The sequence below is a fragment of the Pinus tabuliformis genome, chromosome Q, assembly GCF_031772625.1.
Source record: "Pinus tabuliformis cultivar Carrire ecotype Pingquan chromosome Q, CPIR1, whole genome shotgun sequence".
In the NCBI taxonomy this organism is placed as follows: Eukaryota; Viridiplantae; Streptophyta; class Pinopsida; order Pinales; family Pinaceae; genus Pinus; species Pinus tabuliformis.
The window spans coordinates 928,057,004-928,066,423 of NC_142296.1; positions in this window are offsets into that span (position 1 = coordinate 928,057,004).

Here is a 9,420-nt window from a genome sequence, read left to right on the forward strand (position 1 = left end):
CAATCAGATTCAGATTGCCCCTGAGGACCAGGATAAGACTACCTTTACTTGTCCTTGGGGAACGTTTCCCTATAGAGTTTTACCCTTTGGCCTATGTAATGCTCCTGCCACATTCCAAAGGGCTGTTCTTAGCATCTTTACAGATTTAATAAATGATGGACTTGAAGTGTACATGGATGACTTTACACCATATGGAGATGATTTTGACCCAGCTCTAGATACTCTAGAAAAAGTCCTACAGCGTTGCATTGCTACCAGGCTTTGCTTAAGCCACGAAAAATGTTATATGATGATGACTGAAGGGCTTATTCTAGGACACTTTGTCTCAGCAGCCGGCATTTAGGTTGATCTGGCCAAAATTCAAATACTTTTTCTTATCCCCACCCCCACTACTCAAACAGAGGTACGCAACTTTCTTGGATTTTCTGGGTATTATAGACGATTTATAGAACATTATTCACACATTGCCGCACCTCTATACGCACTAACTGGTAATGTTGATTTCATGTGGACAGAGAAATGCGACTGGGCTTTCCAGGAATTAAAGAAGGTTGTATCAACAGCTCCAGTCCTTCGAGGACCAAACTGGAATTTACCATTCCAAATCTCATCTGATGCCTCAGACACAACAATCAGTGCAGTCCTTGGGCAGGAGGAGGATAAAAAACCATATGCTATTTACTATATCAGCAAAAATTTATCCCCTGCTGAATTAAATTACACTGTCACAGAAAAAGAATTCCTCGCTGTAATACATGCTGTCAATAAGTTTAGACATTATATTACAGGCTATCCCGTTGTTTTACAGATCATTCTGCTATCAAATATTTAGCGAATAAGCCTGTTACAAATGCTAGAATAACGAGATGGTTGATCTTATTGCAGGAGTTCGATATCACAATCAAGGATAGACCCGACAAGGAAAACCCTGTAGCTGATTTTCTCTCACGAATACCAAAATCAATTGAGGCAGCAGCAGTGGAAGATCAATTTCCGGATGAGCACCAGTTTACTGTTGCTGTTCAAACACCCTGGTATGCTGATGTTGCCAATTACCTTGTAGTAGGTAAGCTACCAAAACACTTAACCCCTAATGAACGTAAGCAGATTGTTCAGAAGAGTACTCGGTTTTCGTGGATCGGGGGTTATTTGTTCCACACAGGGGCAGACATGCAAATTAGGAGGTGTATTCGAGAAGATGAAATTTTCGACATCTTAAAAGCTTGTCATAATGGACCATGTGGGGGACACTTTGCCGAAAAAAGAACAGCACATAAAGTATTGCAGACGGGATACTACTGGCCTACAATTTTTAAGGATTCCAAGAAATTTGTTCAAGCCTGTGACAGCTGCCAGCGAGCAGGACGACCTGGTCAAGCTGACGAAATGCCTCTGAGGCCACAATTAGTCATTGAACCATTTGAACGATGGGCTCTTGATTTCGTTGGACCCTTCAACCCATCATCAAATCAGAGAACATATATCTTGGTAGCCACAGAATATGTCACCAAATGGGTTGAGGCCGAAGCGTTGCCTAGAGCTACAGAAGATTCGGTAATACAGTTCATGTTCCATTTGTTTGTACGTTATGGCCTTCCGAGAGAAATAATTATAGATGGAGGACCACAATTTGCCGGAAACAAATTAGCTGCAACACTTAACAATTATCACGTCCAGCATAAAATTACTACCCCATATCACCCGCAGGAGAATGGGCAAGTAGAAAGTAGCAATAAGGTAATAGAATCAATCTTAACAAAAACCATTGCTTCACATAGGCGTGATTGGGCCACCCGACTACTTGAAGCACTCTGGGCTTATAGAACCACATGGAGAAGTACCACTGGTTATTCACCCTATCAATTAGTGTTTGGGAAACAACCTATTTTCCCCATAGAATTCGAAATCCAAACACTTCGAACTGCACAGGAAGTTGGCCTAGATTTAAGTGAGGCACAAATCAATCGACTACAACAGATTAACGAATTGGACGAAATAAGGCTCTCTGCATTACAGAATACAACACTTATTCAACAGCAGCGAGCTAAATGGCATGATGCACTTATCAAGAACAAAGTCTTTCACGAAGGAGACTAGGCCCTGTTATATGACTCTCGGTTTCAGGATTTCCCTGGGAAACTGCAGACTCGTTGGTTGGGACCATACGAAATCCAGAAAGTACATAATAATGGGACCCTTACTCTCATCACAATCGATGGTTGTTCCAATTGACACTGAAGAACAGACTGCTGTTCCAATTGACACTGAAGAACAGACTGCTGTTCCAAATAACGGTGAGGAACAGGCTGTTGTTCCAATTGACACTGAAGAACAGACTGCTATTCCAAATAACGATGAGGAACAGACTGTTGTTCCAATTGATAATGAAGAACAGACTGCCGTTCCAATTGGGGCAGAGGGACAGGATGATGTTCCATTAACAGAGGAACCACAACAACCTTTCATTCGTGTTAAGAAAGAAAAGGAGAATAAGGAGATCCAAACAGAGGCACCGCCCTCAGGGGTGATCCGGATTCTGAACTCCAAACAGTATAACAAAAAGGTTCAGGTAAAACTCCCGACCTCTACGGCCCTATGGAAAAAGGATCCAAAAATAAGAACCTTGCACAAGATGATGAAGCAAGCTCAGCAAGAAGCTGAACAGTTGAGGGAACAAACAATCCCCCGGGAGAAATATGAAGAGTTGCAACAGCAACTTCGGGATATTAGTCAGTCCGAGAGCCAAGCCTTCGAAGGTTGGCAAAAGGAGCAAGAAAAGGTTGCAAATGTAACTCGTCGATTAGATATTGTTGTTAGGCAGATGGACACTGTGTGTTCTTTGTATAACCCCTACTAAAAACTATGCTTTATTTTTGCTTGAACGATATTTACGATTAAAGATAAAAGCTGTCAGGGCAGGTGCCCCTATACAAATCAATACTGTTAATGATTTCATAGATTGTTGCAAGCATTATGGAATTAAGGTTCAAATATTATTATGTGAATTTTACTTGCATAACCTTGTGCTAGACCAGGAAACTGATTTAAATCTTGGCCCTTTTGTTGGGGACATACAATTGCAAGCCTTCGTTTCATTCGGGGTTAATCAGCTAAAATGGCTCAAGGCTTATAACACTTTTCAGAGACAGGAAAATAGCCTAGACTTGTGGGTGGGAGCCGAGCCTAGAGACCCAGTGCTATTATGGAGAGCACATAGGAACCTTATGAGAACCCCGTGTGTTATGGAGACATTAGGACCCATGCACGAGGACCTAATCCGACAAAATCTGGAATATTTTCTGACTATTAAATACCTCGCCATCGATGCTGCAAAATTCCGATACCAGACTTCTAACCCAAACATCCAGCTCAGGGAACTGTTCAAATATGAAAATTTTGAGCTGGCTGCCAGCCGATTGAACCTTTATGGCGAGCGTATTTTACAAGCAGGGCCATCCTGGTTAGGGTATCGATTTCATAGTCCAATCATTTGGCACCCTGCACCCAGATATCAGGCCTTGTATGAAATGCCTGAAGATCAAACAAATCAGTTCTTTGATGATCTAGTTGCTCATCATGGTTGTAGGCCTCCAGACAAGGTTCCCTCTCCAGCCTATTCTCTTACCGCCTTGCATGTCAACTATAATGTTTTCATGAGGCCATGAAACAGGGTAAGCAGGGGGGTGTGTGGAGCACTGGAAAGGTATGTTTTTGACGAACAATTTAGTGAATTTTCAGTAACAATTGTAACCCTTTCTGCATAATGAACTTAAAGAAATAAAGAATTTTAATAGAATGTGTGAGAATTAGCATGGAAAGCTTAATCACTGATAATTGTTATTTTTCCATGCAGGAAAGGGTGGAAACGAAGGGCTGCCGTTCAAAAGGAAAAGACAAAGGAGGAATAACTGCTGTCCCTTTAGAAGGGAACCGGATGCGAACGAGATCGAACAGATCGAAGCAGAACGACCCAGGAAAGAAAGAAGGGTTATCAATTTTGCAGAACAGGGAAAGAAAAGTAAAGGATTAACGGCTTGGCGAATCCCTCAGGATCTTTGATCCTGAGGGATCGATGTTTTGCTTACTTTTGCTACCTAGATACCTCCGCCGTTACTTTTATAAAAAGGAACAACATCGTTAAGCAAAGGGACTTTTTTTATGTAATCTGAAGTTTTAGACAAAACTTTGATCATCGACTCTCACTGAGACTTGATTTGCTGTACATTTGTTGATGCGTTAATATAAAAGACTTGGTGTTTATTTCATCTCTGCGTCTGGAGTAATCTAAGGCGGTGTACCGTTGGAAGCTAAGGGCCCAGCTCCGAAGGACACTTGCTTTTGTATCATTATAATTTGGTTTCTGTGTGGTTTGTTTATCTTTATAGTTTGGTAATCTGACATGTTTTTCATATGTTATTCCATGCTCTGTTACGATTATTCCATTAATGGTTTCTTCAAGAGATTTATGTAGTGACTCTGTATTGTATGAGTGAATCTTTTCAGAGTTGATCACATGTTATCAATCTAAGCCAACTGTTTCTATTACAGAGCTTTTATATTGAATATTGCTATATTGGATTCATTTGAAATCTCAATTATTGGAATCCGGAAGTAATGTTATTCTATTTGGAAACATAGTCATATTCTCTTTAATCATCAGATTGCTATATTAAGCGTGTTGTGTATATATGGTTGATGATTGTTGTTCCATAATTAATTTGTGAATGATGTTCCATAAATTACATTCCCTCGAAGTTTCTTTAAGAAAGAAGACTGCTATTTTATTACAGAGTGTGAGTTTGGTTCAATAGAACAAGTTTAGTTCGGACTCGCGAGGCCTAGTTCCATTTATTGTTGTTCCATTTCAGATTTTCTGTTCCATTTCCTGTTTGTTGTTCCATTTTACTTTCTGCTGTTCCATTTACTTGCATTTGATGTTTTGGTGTGAGAGAAGGTCTAAGGCTGTAGTGAGCCTCAGCAGTCGCTGCCTAGCTCCTAGACCTATAGTCCATGCTCTAATTTCCTTTCCATCAGTTTCTAGAGGGATGGGTTATCGCTTCCGGACCCTTGACTGATAAGCTACCTTGTGTGATTTTATTCTTTTAGAGCAATTTAGTCATAGTCTAGCATCCATTTACCTTTGTATTTTCTGAACACTGTACTACTAAGCATTACTCTGACGAATAGCCTCAGAATGAGATACTCTTTGCAATAACAAAGCATTCCTGGATTGACTTATTAATGTGGCATAACTAGAGGTGAAAGAGACCCTTGTTACAGCTCTACAAAGGGCTTCTTGCTAAGAGGATGATGCTGGGTTAGAACAATTGGTTGTAATTCTCTTGGCTCTTTCTTGATTATTAATAAAGCTATTCAAGTTTTCCTCCATACACTTGTGTGATTGATGTTTTATGCATTTGTGTGGTTAATGTACATCTGATCCTATATTGCTTATGATAAGGAAGTGCTGCTGGTTTCTTGGTGCAATATCATAGTGTTGGGTGATCTAAGATTGTCATGAGGTGAAGAAGGGCTTCTTGCTGAGAGGATGATGCTGGCTCAGAACAATTGGTTGTAATTCTCTTGGCTCTTTCTTGATTATCAATAAATCTATTCAAGTTTTCCTCCATACACTTGTGTGATTGATGTTTTATGCATTTGTGTGGTTAATATACATCTGATCCTATATTGCTTATGATGATATATCTATGTTCTCGTATAGTGTTATGCTGCTTTGATTCTACAGGTACTCTGTGAAGCTGGGTACACAAGAAAGCAAGTAGCAAAGGACTATCAAAAGAGAGAGGAATCAAGCAAGGAACCAAGCACAAGATAGAGGTTGATCTCCTTTATTCTTCTCTCATCTATCTCTCATAAAGGAAAACGAAAGTAGTTTGAGTTTGTTTGTTTCTAAGGTAGCTACCAGCCTTAGTGGGATTAGCAGCTCTACATAGACACTATTCCCAGTAACACAACCCCAAGGTAGTCAGTTATCGCCTGGGGGGCAACCCCAAGGTAGTCAGTTTCTACTTGGAGGACTACCTCAAGGTTTTCAACCTTCAGGATAGTACATACCCCAAGGTTAACCCCAGATTTAGTACGTGCCTCAGGGTTATCAACCTCAAGGTCAGTACCCAACTCAAGGTTTCTAACTGCCTTCCGGTCAGTCATTTTTACAAGGAAATGGAAATGTAGCTCCTAATTATCAACCCTATGTTCAACTAGGTTATGGTCCTCCATATGCTCGACCTTTTATGGGTCCCAGAATGAATATGGTGTGGGATCCGTCTCAAACTCAACCAACTATGCAACCTAATGTGTAGTTATCAAGTCAACCTAGAAAACCTTTGGTTTTTGGTCTAACCCAACAACCTGTCCAACCTATGGTTCAAACCTCTGCACCTGGTTTAGTTCAGCAGCCTGGGCCTAGCTCACCTCAGACTCTGCCTCGAACTATTGCTGCAACTACTACATTTTCTGTTCAACCTACCACACCTGTTTCTGGAGTATTTGTAGCTCTGGTTTCTACTATCCCTGTATCAGTGCAAACTCCTCAAGTCTCTATGCCCCAGTCAGGACCTATGGTTCAGACTTCGGTCCAGATGCCTATAGGACAAGCTGGTCCAATTATAATTACCACGAATCAACCGTACCAGGGACAGTATCAATCTAGTCCTACTATACAAAACCCAATTTATAAGTATCAACCGTACCTTGGCTATACTTATCAACAGCCTCAACAACCCCAATTTGGTCCAGTTGATCCTGGTTTCCCAAGAGGTTATAACATTCCTAATGCAACTCTGATTCCAGGTTATCCTGGATATCCTCCTCGTGGAGCTGGTCTCATTACACAAGGTTTTCGTGAACCTAACCATTAGTTACCATTTATTGCAACTTTGGATTTACCTGATTTGTCGCACCTTACGAATGATCTGATTTATTATCTTCCGTATTGGTCGCTAATGCCTAATAAGTTGCCCAGTGATATCCTGAAATTCGAGGGTAAGTCAGGTGAGGATTTATCAAATCATGTTATGACTTATCACCTCTCTTGTGCATCTAATTCAATCATTGATGATTCAATTCGATTACGTCTTTTTCAAAGAACTCTTATTGGTCTTGCCGCCAAATGGTACATTGAGTTACCATGAGGCTCTCTTTATAATTTCAGTCAGTTAGCCACTTATTTCTTAACTCATTTTCAATTGCCTGTCAGATACGACAATGGCATGGAATTGTTAACTTCACTAAAACAATCCATGTCCACATATATTTCTGATCATATTCATAAATGGCAACGTAGATGACGTTTGGTGAAAGTTTTCATTTCGGATCAAATTTTAGCGGAATGGTTTGTTAAATCATTGTTACCTAAAATCACTGAAGATGTAGCTAAGGCAAGAGTTGTCACTGAAGAGAAAGTCATTGCTCAGGCTCAGTACCTTGACCTCGTTTATACGTAGTCAGGTACTTTACAAGAAAAAATCCCTGATCTTCCAAAAACTATAGCTCCTTCAAGGTCTCATGCCGCTGATGGTATGATTGTTTTGGTTAGTATTAAAAGCAAGAAGAAATCTTCAAAGAATTCTTCTCCTACAACAACTTTACCTGATTCCCCGAAAGGATATTCTTCTGCTGAAGTTTCTGTCGACATCCATGTCATAGATTCATCTACGGCCAAATCCGGTAGTAAAAAGAAGGGGAAAAACAAAAAAAATCAAAATTCAAAAGATAAAACAAATAAAAATGAATCTATTGATGAAAATCGAAAACCTCACTATCCTTGTTTCATTTGTGACGAGGATCATTTTACCAAAGAATGGCCATATCAAGCAGAGTTTTTGAAATTTTTTAAAGGTTCTCAAATGCCTGTTGTCTTGAAGGATCCTTCTCCTACTCAAGATAGTAAGATGGTTGTTTCTTCCTTGAATACCTCAGAAGAACCCATTATGATGATGTCTCATGTCAGGATTACGACGCGATCGCAAGATTATGGTAGTAAAAATCCTATTGATGGTATAGAAGCAGAATCTTCTAATTTAAACACATCAACAACACTTCCTCCTGGGTCTGCTCCACTACAGATTGAGAAATCCAACCCAGACTTAGTAACTAAGCCGCCTGCTAAAGGTATATTTCGGAAATTAGCTTTCAATCCACATGAGAGAGCTGCTCAAAATTCTAACATTGTTGAAGACTTAGCTATTTCCCCTTCAGCAATGTCGGCTTTGGAAGTGCTACAATCATGCCCAGCACAACGTAAATTACTATTGTCTTCTATAGGAGCTATTGATATTCAGAATTCGAACCTAATAATCTTCGATTTAGAGAATAGTACACCCCACCTACCTCATCAAATGGCTTTCTAGATTCCAGTGTTAGTCAAAAACAAACCTTGCTTTCAGATTTTGACTGATGAGGGAGCTTCTACGTGTATTATGTTGATCCAGTGTTGGAGATCTCTTGGTTCTCCTACGCTCAATTAGTCTCCGACAATTCTAAAGGCTTTTGATGGCCAAGGGTTCCATCCTTTTGGTATTTTGGAAGATTTACCTATAGGGGTCAAAGGAAAAACCGTTAATCTAGATGTGGAAGTGGTTGATGCTCTTCTAGATTACAACCTTCTCCTGGGTCATAGTTGGTCTTATGCTATGACTGCTATTGTTTCATCGATCTTTCAGCTTGTTAAGTTTCCTCATAATGGAAAGATCGTTACGATAGACTAGTTGAGTTATTTCTCATCCGACCCAGCCTCTTCAGATAGTGTTTAGCACGTCGGTAAAACAACTATCCCTTACAAGGATGTTGGGGTAGGTTTGATTAAAGATTCTGGTTTACTAGGAACTTTTTCCTTCCCTCGTCCTAACATATCACCTTCTATTGCAACTATTCATATGATTTCATCGAACACTATTGCTTTTGATGATCCTCAGATTGTACCTTCCAATTCCGAGGTGATTTATTTGATGGCACGATGCCTTTGAGTCCCTATGAAATTGCATATCAGGATGTACAATTGATTTTTAATTCCTGGCCCATCGCAAGGATAGTTTCTTCCTGTATCAACCTCGTTAAAAAATGAAACTAGATGTTTCAAGGATAGTTTGTTCCTGTCTCAACCTCATTAAAAAATGAAACCAAATGTGTGGAGCATAGTTCCTTGTCTTGTGTCAAGCTCGTTTAAAAATGAAACAAGGATTCATGAGCATGGTTCCTTGTCTTGTGTCAAGCTCGTTAAAAAATGAAACGAGTTGTGAGCATAGTTCTTTGTCTTGTGTCAAGCTCATTAAAAAATGAAACAATGGTCATGGAGCATAGTTCCTTGTCTCGTGTCAAGCTTGTTTAAAAAATGAAACAAGGGTCATGAGGATAGTTTTGTTACTAGGACAACCTCATTAAAAAATGAAACATCTCCCT